The following is an 18,534-nucleotide window of genomic DNA, read 5'->3' on the forward strand; positions in this document are numbered from 1 at the left end:
CGGTAGTGGCTCGAAGACCACTCGTCGTCTCTGTTCGTTGATTCACGGGCTTTGATCGGCATTCCGTCCTCTTGTGGCCCATCTTGCCACAATTGTGACATTTAATCACTGAAGAAAATTTGAATCTTTTTGATTCTGATGTTGTGGCATTTTCCTGAGATGATGCTGGTCTTTTTCGCACGTATGAGAATCCTCTCATTTGATTCAAGAATTCAGATTCACTTTTAATGTCACTTGTCAGTGCTACACGTTCAACTCGATTATCGATGTGAGACAGTCTTGCTAGCACTACTGCGTTGATAATTTCATCGGTCGTTAAAGATCGCCAACGAGCCTTCAACGATGATCGTAGTCGAATACCAAACGCACCAACACTTTCATCTTTCATTGGCAGTTCATTGTTGATTTTTAAAACTGCCGCTGCCGCTGTTTCTTGACCACCAAAACGAGACACGAAAAGTTCCTTTAATTGCTGCCACCTGATACCAGGAATTGCCACTTGAGGCAGCCACTGCGCTGCCGAGCCTTCCAAAGCTTTACTGAGCGCGGAAATTAATTCACTACCCTGTAAAGGGTTTTCAACTAAACATAAATCAGCTGCGGAGCACCATGCAACTGCATCTGATCCCGCACTCTCAGGATTAAACCGCGGCAAAGAAAAATTTTTATTCGAAGGTTGTGATTTTTGCATACAACTGTCACGGCTGATACGTTCAACTCGTATCCTTACAAGTCGTAAAAATATAAAAGAATTTTTTTTTTCTTTTTATATATATATATATATAATTTTTCTCTCATGAGAAGAATAAGTACATGAGAAACCTATTTTTCTCAAGAACTATGGCGACATAGTCAGAAACAGTGAGACACAGGCAGCAACACAAAACGATGCGTTCCGAATAGACCTTCAGTCCTGTTTTTTTTTTATATATATAATAATTAACAGAGTGAACATCAGTAGTGTAGATCGCATAACAGTTCACCCTATACGTGAGAACCCAAAAACCTCATGCACTTAGACCTTTTTTTTTATGACGCCGACTTACTGACGCCAGAAAGTCGTACCGGACAAAAATACCTATTTGAGCGTTGTTAACGCTTTACAATTAAGTCGTATTGTACTAATGGACCACGCGTATTTTATATCTTCTCTTTCTGGAAATTTCATCATTTTTACTTAATGTACTTTTGAAATTTATGTATCCGTTCCCATTTAACTAATCTAAGCATAGAAGCGGTGATATTCATTGATTTTTCATCTTAAAATTATAGACCACCCAACTCATGCGCACCTGCATGTGATTCTTGGAAATTAGAGAAAGCTAATAGAAACCTCCAAATTTATGGTTTCCTACATGGGCATGCTCAGCGACAGAGTGGCGCCAGCCTACTTAATAGTCAAAATCTGTTTCCCAGGGATCACACGTGTGCATGGGCCTAGAACTTTCGAGCGAGTCCGCGTCCTCTCATGTGGGAAACTGGTTACCACCACTTTTCATATGCGAGGATCATATAAAAAGACCATGGACTTTAGCTCATCAGTTCTTTTGGGCATCAAACTCTGAACCTTACCGAACTCCGGACACTTGACGGTGTTCGTGGCTAGAGGATTGATATCCCGATTGAGCATTCGGTCACGTGAGCCCAGATCATTGGATCGGTCCTTGATCGACGTAAGCACTCGTATAATCGGTATATTATTTTCTACTAGCTTCAGAAGCATAGTCAACGCGATATTAGCGTATAGCATCCGATCACGTGAGCCCAGATCGTACGATTGGTCCTTGATCGTTGTAAGTCGTGAACTAATATCAACTGTTTAGCACCGGTACAGCATTGATTATCTTCATCTTATTATAAACCATTTAATTTCATTCATTTTATTATTTTTATATTGAAATATACCACGAGAAACGTGGAGAATCAAAGAATATTTTACCGCGATAAATGCGAAGATTTTAAAGAATATTTTACCGCGAAAAGGCGAAGATTTTGAATAATATTTAGAAATATTTTTTTTCCGCGAAAAATACGCGAAGATTTTATAAATTTATATTACCGCGAAGACGCGAAGAATTTGAATACATTGAAATTATTTTACCGCGAATAGCGCGAAGACTTTCATTTTTAATTTAACCTACAGAGATTTAAAAACGCATAACCATTGAAGCTTCTACAACAAGGTAGACTAAATAAATAAATAATTCGATAAATTTAAAATCACATTAATTGACCGCGAGAACGCGTCGTGAATAAGTGTCCTGTGTAACTGCTGACAGTCTTGACACCTCACCAAAACCTGTTTAGGGTAAGTTTTTGAATATTGTAACCATTGTTTGGTATTTTTATTTTTATATACTCTGAAATAATTGTAACCCATATGCATGAAACATTTGCTTTTATATTTACTATTCTTAATATTGCCATTTGTAACCCCTTTTGTATTTTGAGAATATTGAGTCATTTAATAAATAAATACTCGTTAACATAAAACATTTGAAAAACATTATTTATCAGACAATTTTACTTTAACAACGAGATAATAGCTTCACGAGGCTTTTCGGCTACCCACCTTCCTTTATCCCTTATTTTACTACCTGTCTAGCCGCTCAGACCGATAGTTCACAGTAGGGGGTACACAATCTTACGTTTACCGCTCGACGTTCGATTGTGAAATTAGATCAGTCACATAATAAATTGGAAATCGTTTTGGGTTTTATCAATATTGTCTTCAACAATATTGTGTGGGCGCGAATTAAATATAAAATAGAATAAACTGAGCATTTGGTCACGTGAGCCCAGGTCATAGGATCGGTCCTTGATCAATGTAAGTACCTTTTTATTCACTATACTTTATACGAATATCGTACCTACGCCCATCACGATCTCCAATCGTGACAATTTTGGTGTCAGAAGTAGGATACCGCTGATCATTTTATTGTTAAATTCAAAATTGTCTTATATTTGAAAAAAAAATATATAAATATTTTGAGAAAAACTTTTTCATACAAGATAATTATCTTTTGAACAAGATTTATACAATTATAACTTCGAAATTTTATAAAACTCGACTTGTCTTATTTTGATAAAAACACCATTTAGGAAAAGAAAAGGATATATATATATATATATATATATATATATATATATATATATATATATCTATATATATATATCTATATATATATATCTATAATTAATTTAATTCAGTTCATTTCTCTTTGATAAATACTTTAATAAATTCTTAAATATGGCGGACGAAGCTCTCCGTAACCTCACCACACATCAGAATATTACTGATGCAATATTAACTACCATGGGAGAGACAATGATGCTACAGCAAGCATTGTTACAAATTCCCCAGTTTGACGGTAAAAATATGCCGTTAAAAACATTTTTAGAAGATGTCCAAAACGGTGCGGACGTTATACCTGCGGACCTTCTAGCTCCCTTTATTAAAGGAGTAATTTCAAAACTTAAAGATTTAGCTCGAGATGCCGTTGCCGGAAAAGAGTTTGAAAACTTAGATCAATTAAAAGCCGCTTTGAAAGAATATTTTTCTAGCAAAAAAAGTTATTCCCAATATTGCGTGGATATTCAAGCTGTTAAATTACGCCGGGGCGAATCAGTCGTTAGTTATTACAATAGAATCAAAGTTCTTGTTACTAACGCTTTAGCAATTTTAAAAGATAATTTTAATATTGATGCTGAAGTAACTGGTATGGAAAAATTACTAAACGGGTTAGCTCTAGAAGCATTCAAACGTGGGCTACCGGACGATCTAATTTACGGTGTTTCCGTCCAAAACCCTCAAAATTTAGAAGATGCGTATAAAATCGCGGTGCGCATAGAAGAAGATTTAAAAGGCAGTATTGCCCGAAACTCTAACTACCTGAGGCTCGCTCAAGCCGAAGAAAATGAGACAAACATAATCCCTCGTACACCTCGCATTGTTAGTTTTCAAGACGAAGAAAAAAGAGGTACTATACCTTTTAAAATAAATAGAGACGACGTATCGCGTCCCATTAACAATGATAAAAATAAATTCAACCCTAATCGGGAATTCTCTAAACCTCGAGAAAGACAAAATTCACTCAACAGAAATAATTACGACAGAAATAATTATGATAAAAATAACTATGACAGATCTAACTACGATAGAAACAATTATGACAGATCTAATTACGATAGAAACAATTACGACAGGAACCGATCTCCGGGGAGATATTATCCGCAATATCTTCCACCGCCGATGCCATATGCACCACCTTATCAATATCCCCCATATATGCCGGGATATTATCCTCAACCTATGCCATATCAGAGTCATTACCACCCTGATATGTACTTTAAGAATAACTCGTACTCAAACGCACAGAGAGACAGGTCAATGTCCCCTGTCCCTTCTACTAGCCGTAACGAGCCTTTAAACTACCAGGGCAATCGCCGGACAGACGCACCGACGAGCGAGGCCCTATCATCGCGTCAATCTTCAGGGGTCAAATTTATGACCGGAACAGAAGCGTATACTGGGCAGGAGGAAATGGACGAGGCCCAGTAGTTGTTTTACGCGCACCAGAATTAAAAAACGGTCAAGCGCGCTTTTTGGTCGATACGGGCGCCGATATTAATGTTGTAAAATTATCTGTCTTGAAACCACGCAGCATCATAGCTGCTCATGAATCATTAACTGTAACGGGTATAACTTTTGATAAAGTAGACACCGTGGGCTCTACTGAGCTTACCTTCTTTGGAAAATCACAAAAATTTCAAGTACTTCGAGATCCATTACCCATTCCAACTGACGGAATCCTGGGAGTAGACTTTTTCGAAGACGAAAGAGTACAAATTTCATTTCACTACAATACAATTGTCGCTATGTCTAAACCCATAACACCTATACCTTTCGAGAAGCCTGCATTACCCAAGCCTCGAAAAAGAGAAAAATTTATACCTGAAGATATTCCACAATGGGACGACGAGCCGGCTACATTTACTATACAAGCCCGCACTCAAGCGGTCGTACCCCTGAAATTAAAGAAAACAGATCTAATTACGGGATACTTACCGCGTATTAAAACCAATAATGAACACATATACATAGGTGAGAACCTAGTTACTAATTATAACGGAACTTGCTATGTATATGTAATAAACGCTTATGAAGATGATATGAAAGTTACTATACCGCCACAAGAAATATTTCCATATGAAAGTGAAGAAAATTCGGAAGATTTCTTCAGTTCAGATCCTGAGAGTGATGTACCCGTAGACACAAGAGATAGGGTAGAAAGAATCCTCGAGAGTTTACGAATAAATCATCTAAACGGAGAAGAAAGAGATCAACTTGTAAACCTAGTAAAAGATTATCCCAATCTCTTTCAATTACCTGGAGACCCACTTTCAACCACATCCATTATCACTCATACTATTCACACCACAGATGACGTACCTGTATCTGTACGACAGTATCGGTACCCTCCAGTACATAAGGAAGAGATGATCAGGCAGGTAGAAAAACTGTGTAATGACGGAGTTGTCAGTGAGTCAAACTCACCGTATAGCTCTCCTCTTTGGATTGTACCTAAGAAGCCGGACTCCAAAGGGAACAAACGATGGAGACTTGTTATAGATTATCGAGCATTGAATGCCAAAACCATTAGCGATGCTTACCCTCTACCTAATATAACAGAAATTCTGGATACATTAGGTGGAGCGAAATACTTTACAGTAATCGACTTAGCGAACGGGTTTCATCAAATCAAAATGGACCCAAAGGATTGCGAAAAAACAGCTTTCTCAACTCCTCGAGGGCATTATCACTTCAACAGCATGCCTTTCGGGCTTAAAAATGCACCAGCCACATTTCAACGTGCCATGGATAGAACACTGGTAGGGTTAATTGGACCAGTGGCAATTGTCTACATGGACGACATCATCATACACGCAGCTACATTGGAGGAACACGATGTAAGAATACGAAGAGTTTTTAATAGATTGACTAATGCAAACTTTAAATTACAACCCGATAAATGTGAGTTTTTGAGTACGGAGGTTGCATATCTCGGACACATCATAAGCAACGACGGTGTCCGACCAGATCCGAATCCAGGCCGAAGTCACGGGGAATACGATGGCCAGCCCAATCAACACAGAACCCATATCTCTCACTACATACGGAGGCTGTTCTCGACGAGGCTGTCTCGTCTCCACTGCTGGAAACGCCGTCGTATTCAACCGCGTCCACCCAGTCCACAGTTGACCCCTGATATACTGACCTGAAGCTCGAGTCGTCAGAAGATTCGGAATCGACGAAGCCCACCTCATCATCATCCTCCGACCCGGAAGACAGATCATCGCCGTCCGCAGCAACTGCCATCCCCTCACCACCATCAACATCCTCTTCTTCACCCTCACCACCATCAACATCCTCTTCTTCACCCTCACCACCATCACCACCCTCTTGTTCACTCGATTCTTCCTCTTCACTCACATCCTCTTCACTCACATCCTCTTCACTCGAATCTTCTTCACTTCCATCACTATCTTCATCTCCCTCACTACCCTCCTCGACCTCTTCCTCACTTCCTATCGCACCCTCGTTGACCTCCATCGGTAGTGGAGGAGTCTCAACACCTTCACCGCGCTCAACCTGGGGAGGTAGGGTCTCATCGACCACTGTCTCAGCATCCGACCAGTCCCGTTCACCATCATCAGGGCGAACTCTCTCCTCTTCGCCATCAGACACTAGATCAACTACCACTGGTACATCACCATCACCAAGAGCGAAGCGTTTCATATTTTTGAGCAAATTGGAGAACTGTTCACCACAAAGATTTGGAGAGAACTGTGCGACCAGAAGAACTTCGACAATCCACCTAGACTTCATCTACCACCCCCAAGTGAGGAAATGAAAAAAAAACGGGTAAAAACCCCACCAACAGGAAATTGTCAACGAATCCGAAGACGACGATGGAAATCCTAAGAAGGACAATTTTTTTTTATATATAATTTTAGAAGTTATCTCTTTTAACCGTAAAATATTAATTTTAACCCTGGCGCATCGAGCAACACGGCTCTACCCAAGGACGGTAGCCCTTGCCGTATTGCTTGAACTCGTCAGGTATAAAAATCACTTACTTAGTTAGTACATACAACTATATGAAAAGGTATATATGTATATGTATATATATATATATATATATATGTATATAGATGTGTATATATATATATGCGTAAATATATGTATATATATGTGTATATATATATATGCGTAAATATACACTTTATTATTGATAATCACAAATGATAAACCTAACACTATTTTAAGCTTAGACTAAGGGAAAGGATCAGTTCAAGTAAGCAATAAAATACTATTAAATTGTAAAACTTTATTTGAGATTACACAAATTCAATCTAGCCTTACAATGGTTCCTTTCTCCAACCACCTACCCGAGGCCAAACGACACCCGTCAACCAACGTCAAGGGATCACCTGACGCAATTAGCGATGAAGGTGGTAATCCCGGATCACGTGGAAACAATAGATCCAACTCTGGACCGGAATATTGACGAAAATCATTTTCTAATTGGTCCAATCGTCTCTCTCTCACCCTTGAATACAATGGCGAAAGGTCGAAGGATGTTGCAGGGGCCGCCAGAGATAATATATATCTCGCCTCATCTTCGTTTAACTGCAGGAACCACTAGAAAAGAAAAATACATATTTTTCTTAAAAGGTACGAAAAAATCTAAGTGCAACAAGTAAACATATTTTTCTTTAAAAGCTTACCTCAAGGAAGGTTAACGGTTTACCGTTAACTATCGGCCTGACATCCGGAGCAGCAAAAACGACCCACTCCACATCCTCGTAAGAAATCAGAGAGAAACAGTGGAAGATTGGATCCTCCACTGTCACCCACACGTCAAAATTTTCAATGACCGCAACATCGACTGGAGTGAAGCTCATCTTGAGGAATGGTTCGGATAACTCAAAAAAAAACTGATGCTAATGGTATCACTGGTCGCCTTTTTATATACAGAATACCAAGATGGCGACTCGAAGAGACGAAACACCCCCACACCGAATGATCACCAATCAATATCAAGAATCACATTTTAGAAAGAATCACCTCATCAGATTGGCCTTCCCAGTCTCATCCCTTAGCCTATACAACTTTCAACCACTTGAGAGATCATTTACCATAGACCATAGAAAACCTTTTCCTATCTTTGATATTCACTACTAACGACCTGCAAAGACACTCCTTGAACTGATCTTAACTTTAAGGATATATTTAAACTAACGTATAAATTATAAGTCCTCAGGGACGATGACTAGTTTTAGCTGGGGAGGTGTCACGGCTGATACGTTCAACTCGTATCCTTACAAGTCGTAAAAATATAAAAGAATTTTTTTTTTCTTTTTATATATATATATATAATTTTTCTCTCTTGAGAAGAATAAGTACATGAGAAACCTATTTTTCTCAAGAACTATGGCGACATAGTCAGAAACAGTGAGACACAGGCAGCAACACAAAACGATGCGTTCCGAATAGACCTTCAGTCCTGTTTTTTTTTTATATATATAATAATTAACAGAGTGAACATCAGTAGTGTAGATCGCATAACAGTTCACCCTATACGTGAGAACCCAAAAACCTCATGCACTTAGACCTTTTTTTTTATGACGCTGACTTACTGACGCCAGAAAGTCGTACCGGACAAAAATACCTATTTGAGCGTTGTTAACGCTTTACAATTAAGTCGTATTGTACTAATGGACCACGCGTATTTTATATCTTCTCTTTCTGGAAATTTCATCATTTTTACTTAATGTACTTTTGAAATTTATGTATCAGTTCCCATTTAACTAATCTAAGCATAGAAGCGGTGATATTCTTTGATTTTTCATCTTAAAATTATAGACCACCCAACTCATGCGCACCTGCATGTGATTCTTGGAAATTAGAGAAAGCTAATAGAAACCTCCAAATTTATGGTTTCCTACACGGGCATGCTCAGCGATAGAGTGGCGCCAGCCTACTTAATAGTCAAAATCTGTTTCCCAGGGATCACACGTGTGCATGGGCCTAGAACTTTCGGGCGAGTCCGAGTCCTCTCGTATGGGAAACTGGTTACCACCACTTTTCATATGCGAGGATCATATAAAAAGACCATGGACTTTAGCTCATCAGTTCTTTTGGGAATCAAACTCTGAACCTTACCGAACTCCGGACACTTGACGGTGTTCGTGGCTAGAGGATTGATATCCCGATTGAGCATTCGGTCACGTGAGCCCAGATCATTGGATCGGTCCTTGATCGTCGTAAGCACTCGTATAATCGGTATATTATTTTCTACTAGCTTCAGAAGCATAATCAACGCGATATTAGCGTATAGCATCCGATCACGTGAGCCCAGATCGTACGATTGGTCCTTGATCGTTGTAAGTCGTGAACTAATATCAACCGTTTAGCACCGGTACAGCATTGATTATCTTCATCTTATTATAATCCATTTAATTTCATTCATTTTATTTTTATATTGAAATATACCACGAGAAACGTGGAGAATCAAAGAATATTTTACCGCGATAAATGCGAAGATTTTAAAGAATATTTTACCGCGAAAAGGCGAAGAATTTGAATAATATTTAGAAATATTTTTTCCGCGAAAAATACGCGAAGATTTTATAAATTTATATTACCGCGAAGACGCGAAGAATTTGAATACATTGAAATTATTTTACCGCGAAAAGCGCGAAGACCTTCATTTTAATTTAACCTACAGAGATTTAAAAACGCATAACCATTGAAGCTTATACAACAAGGTAGACTAAATAAATAAATAATTCGATAAATTTAAAATCACATTAATTGACCGCGAGAACGCGTCGTGAATAAGTGTCCTGTGTAACTGCTGACAGTTTTGACACCTCACCAAAACCTGTTTAGGGTAAGTTTTTGAATATTGTAACCATTGTTTGGTATTTTTATTTTTATATACTCTGAAATAATTGTAACCCATATGCATGAAACATTTGCTTTTATATTTACTATTCTTAATATTGCCATTTGTAACCCCTTTTGTATTTTGAGAATATTGAGTCATTTAATAAATAAATACTCGTTAACATAAAAAATTTGAAAAACATTATTTATCAGACAATTTTACTTTAACAACGAGATAATAGCTTCACGAGGCTTTTCGGCAACCCACCTTCCTTTATCCCTTATTTTACTACCTGTCTAGCCGCTCAGACCGATAGTTCACAGTAGGGGGTACACAATCTTACGTTTACCGCTCGACGTTTGATTGTGAAATTAGATCAGTCACATAATAAATTGGAAATCGTTTTGGGTTTTATCAATATTGTCTTCAACAATATTGTGTGGGCGCGAATTAAATATAAAATAGAATAAACTGAGCATTTGGTCACGTGAGCCCAGGTCATAGGATCGGTCCTTGATCAATGTAAGTACCTTTTTATTCACTATACTTTATACGAATATCGTACCTACGCCCATCACGATCTCCAATCGTGACACAACCTTTCATAAATTCGAATAAAATATTCCACTGATCTTGTGACGGGCCAGACGTATTGGATCCCACTTCTGATGTCGGATGGGCAGCAGGTAGTTGAGAGGTACTCTTAGTACCATCATTAGTAACACCTTTGTTCGTAGACATTTTTATTTAGTCAACAAGATATCAGATAAATAACAAAGTAACTATCGTCACACACAAAATTACTCTCGAGGAAATTTCACAATTGATTAAAGTATTACAAATAATTCAAGTATTACAGTATGATTTAAACTAAGATCGAAGTTACACAATAGTAAATATTTACTATAGGCTAAATATTACAATAACTACACTCAAATAATTATATGGATTATAATACACGCGGTACAGCAGTATTCACTAATTTAATATACAACTCAATCGTAGAGTAAACAAAATATACGTGACAGTAAAATTAGACTTGAGAACGAATACACGGTCAGCAGGATACGAGACGCTCTCGACTCAAGCTTAAACAGCAGTGTCACTCTAATTGCCCTCTGAACTCCAAAAACTACTGTCTTTACCTGAAAGACCCAAAACGAACTCCTCCGTTCTATATTGTACTATTTTACTATCCTCTGACCGTGGCTACGTTTGGTGAACAGATGCCACTCCAAGTCTAAGCCTACCGCCATAAAAATATTTTACAACAAGCTTAAAAAATTTCCCAATCCGATTAAGTTGTAAAATATTATTGCTAAATATTGTTGCTTAAATAAAATATAAACTAAAATGTAGTTGGGACTTTCCAAAGTCTCTGGAAAAACCCAGCTATACTTTTATCTCCGACATACATATATATGTATATATACATATATATATATATATATATATATATATATATATATATATTCTTCACTGTTATAATTTGTTCGCGATGCGATTGTAACAATCGATATATACGTATCGCGATTTAACCATACATATATATATATATATATTTTTCATTTTCTTTCAAGAAGGGTTTACCAAACTGCACCCCAGCTCTTCTCATCGAGATCCTTTCACTTTCGCAGGAACCTATGTAAGTGCGTGCACGATGAGTAAAGATAGACGAAGACCGACAGATATGATAATATACCTGTCTCCCTCTCTCTCTTCATCAAAAGGGACAGAGTCTATGCTCAAACCCAACTACGTATTTTAGCTGTATACTCATCTTGCATCCACGCTTACCTGCGTACGTCTATTTACAATACAGTTATAAGAGAATGTGTATGTGTGTGTACGGGCGTAGTACCCAAAAACAAGTTTAGCTGTGACTCAGCGGGACACCTGCACGTGTGCACCGGACTTCTAATTAAAATTCAAATATATACAAAGATTCTATGACCATCTCATTTCCATATTCCGAGTCACCTATGACATTTCGAAAGTCACCCGGATCTATGTACTTCCAATAGAGCATTTACTCATCCGCTGTTGTTTACACAAAAATAATATGATTCAATTTCCATATATGGACTTTTCTAATTTTTAGAAAGGTACCTAAACCGGATCCATGTACTTACTCATCATGTTGTTGTCCGAAATGATGAGATGGACCGGTTGGTTGCATAAGAAACCCTATGACTTTCCCATCAAAATTAGAGTATATAAACTGCCGAAAATCTAATGAAGGCAGTCAATCGCTAATCAGAACGAACCTCTGTCGGATCGCGAGTCAATCGCTAATCTGAACGAACCTCTGTCGGATCTCGAGTCACTCGCTCCGAAATTCTATAAGTTGAAATCTCCGATTAGTTCTATCGGCCCAAGTCCGATTAGTACCGCGAATCAGAGATAAAATCTTAATCGTTGTCCACGTGACGGTCCACCGCCTAGGCAATCGGGCTCCTTGGCCAAATACCTAGATTTTAATCTTGCGAAAATCGCGGTCGATTCGACTCATCAGGATCATCGGTCTCGTGACGGTCTATAGCCTAGGAAACCAGACTCCTAGATCGAAATCCTAAATAAAATTAAATACTTATACTCGTACTCGACAGATAGGGGAGTGTATCCGCTTGGCACCCCAGTAGCTCCGAGTCCGAAAAGTGCATCAAATTCCGCTGAGTAAAATCCCTAAGCCACGGGCAGGGTCGCAGCGAATTAAACAAAAACAATTCCGCGATCATAAATTCAAAGTGGTGAATTGTGAGAGAGTGTGATCAGCGAGATTGTAAACCACCTCAAGCTGAGTGGTAAGTTAATCATAATTGTTAATTTTAGTACACACATGTAAACAACATTATAATTTAATAAGAATATACAGATTGCTTTTCTTTTTTTTAAAAATAATCTTTCTCTTATTTATACCTCTTACTCTAACATTCCTAAGTTAACGGGTACAGAAAGAGACAGACGTAAAAGAACAGGGACTTCTCGAGGGCCCATATTCACCTACCTGCTTCCCTCTCGCTTTAAAATCCCTGACCTACCCTAAAGCCACGCAGGTCAACGATCGGGATTGTCTATCGTACTTCCGCTCGGTACGAAATAGACTTATTTAGTAATCAAAACTTGCCAAATATTAAACATTCTCACACTAGCCACGTGACGGTCCTATTAGGCTCCTTGGTTGAGTAATAGAATAAATATTGTGGGTAGTTTTACTAAATAATTAATTAATAATAACCCTTCGCCCGTCGCCTTCACTCTCTCCGATCGTGACAGTCGAAAAATTTGGTGACAGCGGTGGGATTCGAACCCACGCCCTTCCGGACTGGTGAATTGTTCTTTTCACTAAAAATTTATAATATTATTCGATTCTTGTAATTTTAACAAAAATAATCGTCCTGCCTTGTTGAAATTTCCGAGTTAAATTTCAACTTGTAACTTTTAAGTATTCAATCTTCAAAAAAAAAATCTGAATTACAAATTTTACAAATTTTATACATTCAATAAATTCTTAAATTTGAAATTCAATACCCTGAAAATTTTAAATCAAATCAAAAATATTTTCTATTCTTTAAAATCAATTCTTTTACAAATTATAAAAACTCATAAAGCGAAAATTTTTTTTTGACATCTTAAAATAGAACTGATTTAATTTTCTTAACTCGACCATCTAAACTATTTTTCTCGAAATCATAACTATTGTTTCAAATTCTAAAAATCATTTTGCTAAATTCTTTCCATTTTGAGAAAATTGGAAATACTCAACGCGCAAAAGTCAATTCAAAACCTTCTAAAAACAACTAAAGACCTAAACCTCTGAGACCTTTTTTTTATACTTATCTTTATTTTTCTCTTACTAAAATAAAATCCGGGAATAAAATCCCAAAACTTTCTCTAAATTCTCTGTAATTAAAATCTTAACTTTTTCTTTCTTAATACTATTTGCAATTTTTTTTTTTTATTTTCGAAAGTCTTCTCTAACTCTTATACTCTAAAATAAATTCTTATCCAAGGAAGTTTTACACATTTAGTTTCAACACTTCAAAGACTCTTACAATTTATTGTTGCCTACAAATTTTTTTTTATATACACGTTTATGACTAACTCAGTCACACTAAAACGTACTAAACAAACAAAAATTAAATTTCACATTGAAAGATTGGTTGCAATCATAGAAGACGCGCCATCGTGCCCTTTTATACTAAAATATTTACACGCCAATAGATCGCAAGATTTTATCAATTGTACACTTACACCAGTGGATATACCCAATCGATTTTTAAAATTCAATTATAAATTTTCAAGTCTAGATCCTCGAACGCAAGTATTAGACAAAAAATCAATTTATTATCGATAAATTTAATTATTAAAATTAGAATCAATTTCAGTGAAAATAAATTGTGATTTTCTAAAGTGATTCTTCATTCTATAGTACTACTGAGTTTTACGTGCAAACAACTTGCCACCTTCTTGCGCCCGAAATCGCAAGTTATTTTGGTGCTTTGGATCAGTTATTATTCACTCATTATTCATCTCCTTAATCACGATTGTTTAGAAGACCGCAGACTTTTTGACGGATTCTATTCAATCTTTCATCGAATCAATTGGGAGACCGCAGACTTTTTGTCGGATTCCAGGCGATTCATTCATTATTCACTCATTCACTCATTTTCAAAAACCATAAGAGCTTGTAGTGTTTCGTAAGATCAGTTATTGTAGTACGCTTACTCTTTAATTGATCATTGGAGCAATTGAGGAGGGTGACTTGCACGTACAACTTGGAAATATTTAATGAGACGCAGAAAGCGTGCTGGAAGAAAGTATCAATTGCGAAAATTAGTTGCAATATACCATAGGGGAGAGTTATCATACACTCCCGTAACAATACCGTTATCTTTACAAAATCCAACGAACACTTTACAAAATCAGGAAATAAATCATCCAGATTCGAAGGAGAAAAATAACTGTAGTTCCATAAAATAAACCTATTTCACTTTTATTTTTACTCACATTTTAAACACTCAATGAAACGCGGAAAACGCGCCGGGAGAAAATTTCAGATACGAAAATTAATAGCGATACTGGATAAAGGATCACTGGGTCCGTATCCTGTAAAAAAAAAAAAAAGAAAAATTTAACAAATACTGTAAACATTCAGGAAACAGATAATTCATCCACCAGTAGTGTCGATAAGAATCCTAAAACTAAAGATCAACAAACACAGACAGACACAACATCTCATTCGAGTAATTAATAAATCTTAAACACTACTCACTTTACAAAAAATAATTATAAACTCAATACAAGCTATTTAAGTTTCGCAACAATTAATCAGTGAATAAATTTTGTTCTAACCAACGCAACTTTTACTTGCTTCTGACTACCGCAAATATAGTTTCTTGCTAAACTTCATACTATTTACCCAAAATTCACACTCTTACTATCTCTATATTACTTTTATAACTTTCTCCTATAATCAATTAAAATGTCAGACCACGAAGAGAACGGTGAAAATTTGGGACCACGAGGCAATGGCGGTTTGAACCCACCGGCTAATAATAATGACTTAGATCAAAAACTCCATAATATTACCCGACATGCGAATATTACGGATCAAATGATCACGTCCCTTGGGGAAAGTATGACATTGCATCAGGCGTTAATGCAAGTCCCGAGTTTTGACGGTAAAAACATGCCTTTACAAGCATTTTTACTAGATGTAGAAAACGGTCTTACAATCGTACCAGATAATCTCAGGAACACTTATTTTAACGGAGTAAAATCTAAGCTCAAGGACACGGCTAGAGACGCGATCGCGGATAAGACAATTAATACAATGAATACTCTTAGAGACGCGCTTAAAGAATATTTCGCCACTAAGAAGATTTACCCACAATATTGCGCGGATATCCAAGCCATTCGGCTTAAACAAAATGAATCAATCCTGAGTTACTATACTCGAATAAAGAAAATTCGCGCTAATGCAATAACCGCATTAAACGAAAGCTTTAATAATGTAGCCGAAGTAAATGCGATGAAGAAAATGCTAGACGGATTAGCACTCGAGTCATTCAAACGCGGACTACCAGACGATCTAATATACGGAGTAAGTGTACAAAATCCTGATACTCTCGACGAGGCATATAAAATCGCACTACGGCTCGAAGAAGACCTGAAAGGTAGCTCTCACCGTAATTCCAATTATCTAGCCTACGCGCAGTCCGAATCAGCAAATCTTGATTTACCGCGTAGAACTCGAACGGTTAGCTTTCAAGACGAAGAACGTCGAAATACCATACCGTTCAGATTTACTCGCGAAGACAATAACAGACCTTCTAATTCATACAGTAGATCTCCGGTGCGGGATACGACACCACCACGCGATGAACGCAACTATCCTGAGCGTGGCAATTCACCCTATCGTTCGCGAAGCCGATCACCCGGAAGCTACTATCCATATTATCCTTCACCGGGTTATTTCCCTCCAATTCCATATATACCTCCTATGCCATATCAATACCCACCTCCTGGAGCATATCCACCTCCAGCACCATATAATCCGCCATATTATCAAAATTACCCTCCTCAAGATAACAATCAGCATAGCCCTAATAACAATTATAGTAACAATAATTCCAATAATTACAATAATCGTAACAATTATGACAATAATAATCAAAGATACGGTAACAATGGTTATAATAGCTATAATAGAAATAATTATGGAAGTTACAGTAACAATAGTAACCCACAAAACCAACAAAATAATTCAAGACCAACCTCTCCTGCACCACCTAAGGAACCTTTAAACTCCAACGCGGTTCGACGGAACGACGCGACGTCGAACAGCGCGAACCCCACGGAAACGCGTCCATCATCAATCAGATTCCTGACCGTCGAAAATTCGTAATGTGGTCTGAAGTCCAGGGTAGAGGACCAGTCGTTACTCTAACAGCCCCTGAGTTGCGAAACGGCAGAGCTCGTTTTCTAGTCGACACAGGAGCTGACATAAATGTTATCAGAAAAGACGCACTGGCCCCTCGTACAGTAATTGATACCTGGGATTCAGTATCCATAAAAGGAATCACTACTGAGCGACTCGATACTTTAGGAACCACAGAAATTACCTTCTTCTCAAATCCCGAGAAATTTCAAGTTCTCGAGAACCCATTGCCCATTCCAACCGATGGAATTATCGGCATAGACTTTCTAACTAAAGAAAAGGTTGAAATATCTTTTCATCACAATACCATAGTCGCAGATTCCGAACCCGTAAACCCTATCCCGCTCGAAAATACCAAAGGTGAACCATTTGATACACCCCTGGTAACTATGTTTCGAAGTGAAGACGAACCCTCAGTATTCTTTTTAAAAGCTAGAACTCGAACAGTAATACCAATTAATCTTCGTAAGACAGATCTGAAAACTGGGTTTTTACCTCGCATTGAAACTCGCGAAAATATTTTCATTGGTAATGCTTTGGTCACGAACAATGACAGTACTTGCTACGTCTACGCGATAAACGCATACGAGGATGATATCGAATTAGTCGTTCCACCACAAGAAATTATTTCCTTCGAATGCGATGGGAGTTCAGAGGATTTCTTTGACGATTCTGAAGATAGCGATATACCGGAAAATGGTCAGGACAGATTCGAGCGCATTTGTGCTAGTCTCCGACTTGATCATTTAAATATTTTGGAAAGAGAGCATGTGCATGAGCTTATCAGAGAATTTCCGATGCTCTTTCATCTTCCTGGAGATGATCTTTCAGCTACAACAATGATGACACACTCGATTCCAACGACCGATGAAATTCCTATATCAGTCCGTCAGTACCGTTTTCCACCTGTACATAAGGAAGAAATCGCTCGACAAGTAAATAAATTACTGAATGATGGTGTTATATCTGAATCTGTATCTCCATATAATTCACCCCTTTGGATAGTCCCAAAGAAGCCAGATTCGAAAGGTAATAAGCGCTGGCGTATGGTAATTGACTTTAGACAATTAAACGAGAAAACCATAGGCGATGCTTATCCTCTCCCGAACATAGTTGAGATTCTCGATAGACTAGGGGGAGCAAAGTATTTTTCAGTTTTCGACTTAGCTAGTGGATTTCATCAAATCAAAATGAATCCAAAGGATCAACAGAAAACTGCATTCAGTACACCAAATGGTCACTATGAGTATAACAGAATGCCATTTGGACTGAAAAATGCTCCAGCAACTTTTCAACAACTTATGGACCGAGTTCTTCTAGGTCTACAGGACGTTGAGCTATTTGTCTATCTCGATGACGTCGTTATTTTCGCATCATCACTCGAAGAACACGGCATACGTGTCCGAAGACTCTTCAATCGACTAGAACAAGCCAATTTAGTCTTACAATCAGATAAATGTGAATTTCTAAACCTAGAAGTTGCATATCTTGGTCATATTATTGGCAATGGCGGTGTACGTCCAGACCCAAAGAAGACTGAAGCTATCGAAAAATTCCCAAGACCAAAGACCGTTACGAACATCAGGCAGTTTCTTGGACTAGCTGGTTATTATCGTCGCTTCATTGAAAACTTCT

The sequence above is a fragment of the Microplitis demolitor genome, chromosome 9, assembly GCF_026212275.2.
Source record: "Microplitis demolitor isolate Queensland-Clemson2020A chromosome 9, iyMicDemo2.1a, whole genome shotgun sequence".
In the NCBI taxonomy this organism is placed as follows: Eukaryota; Metazoa; Arthropoda; class Insecta; order Hymenoptera; family Braconidae; genus Microplitis; species Microplitis demolitor.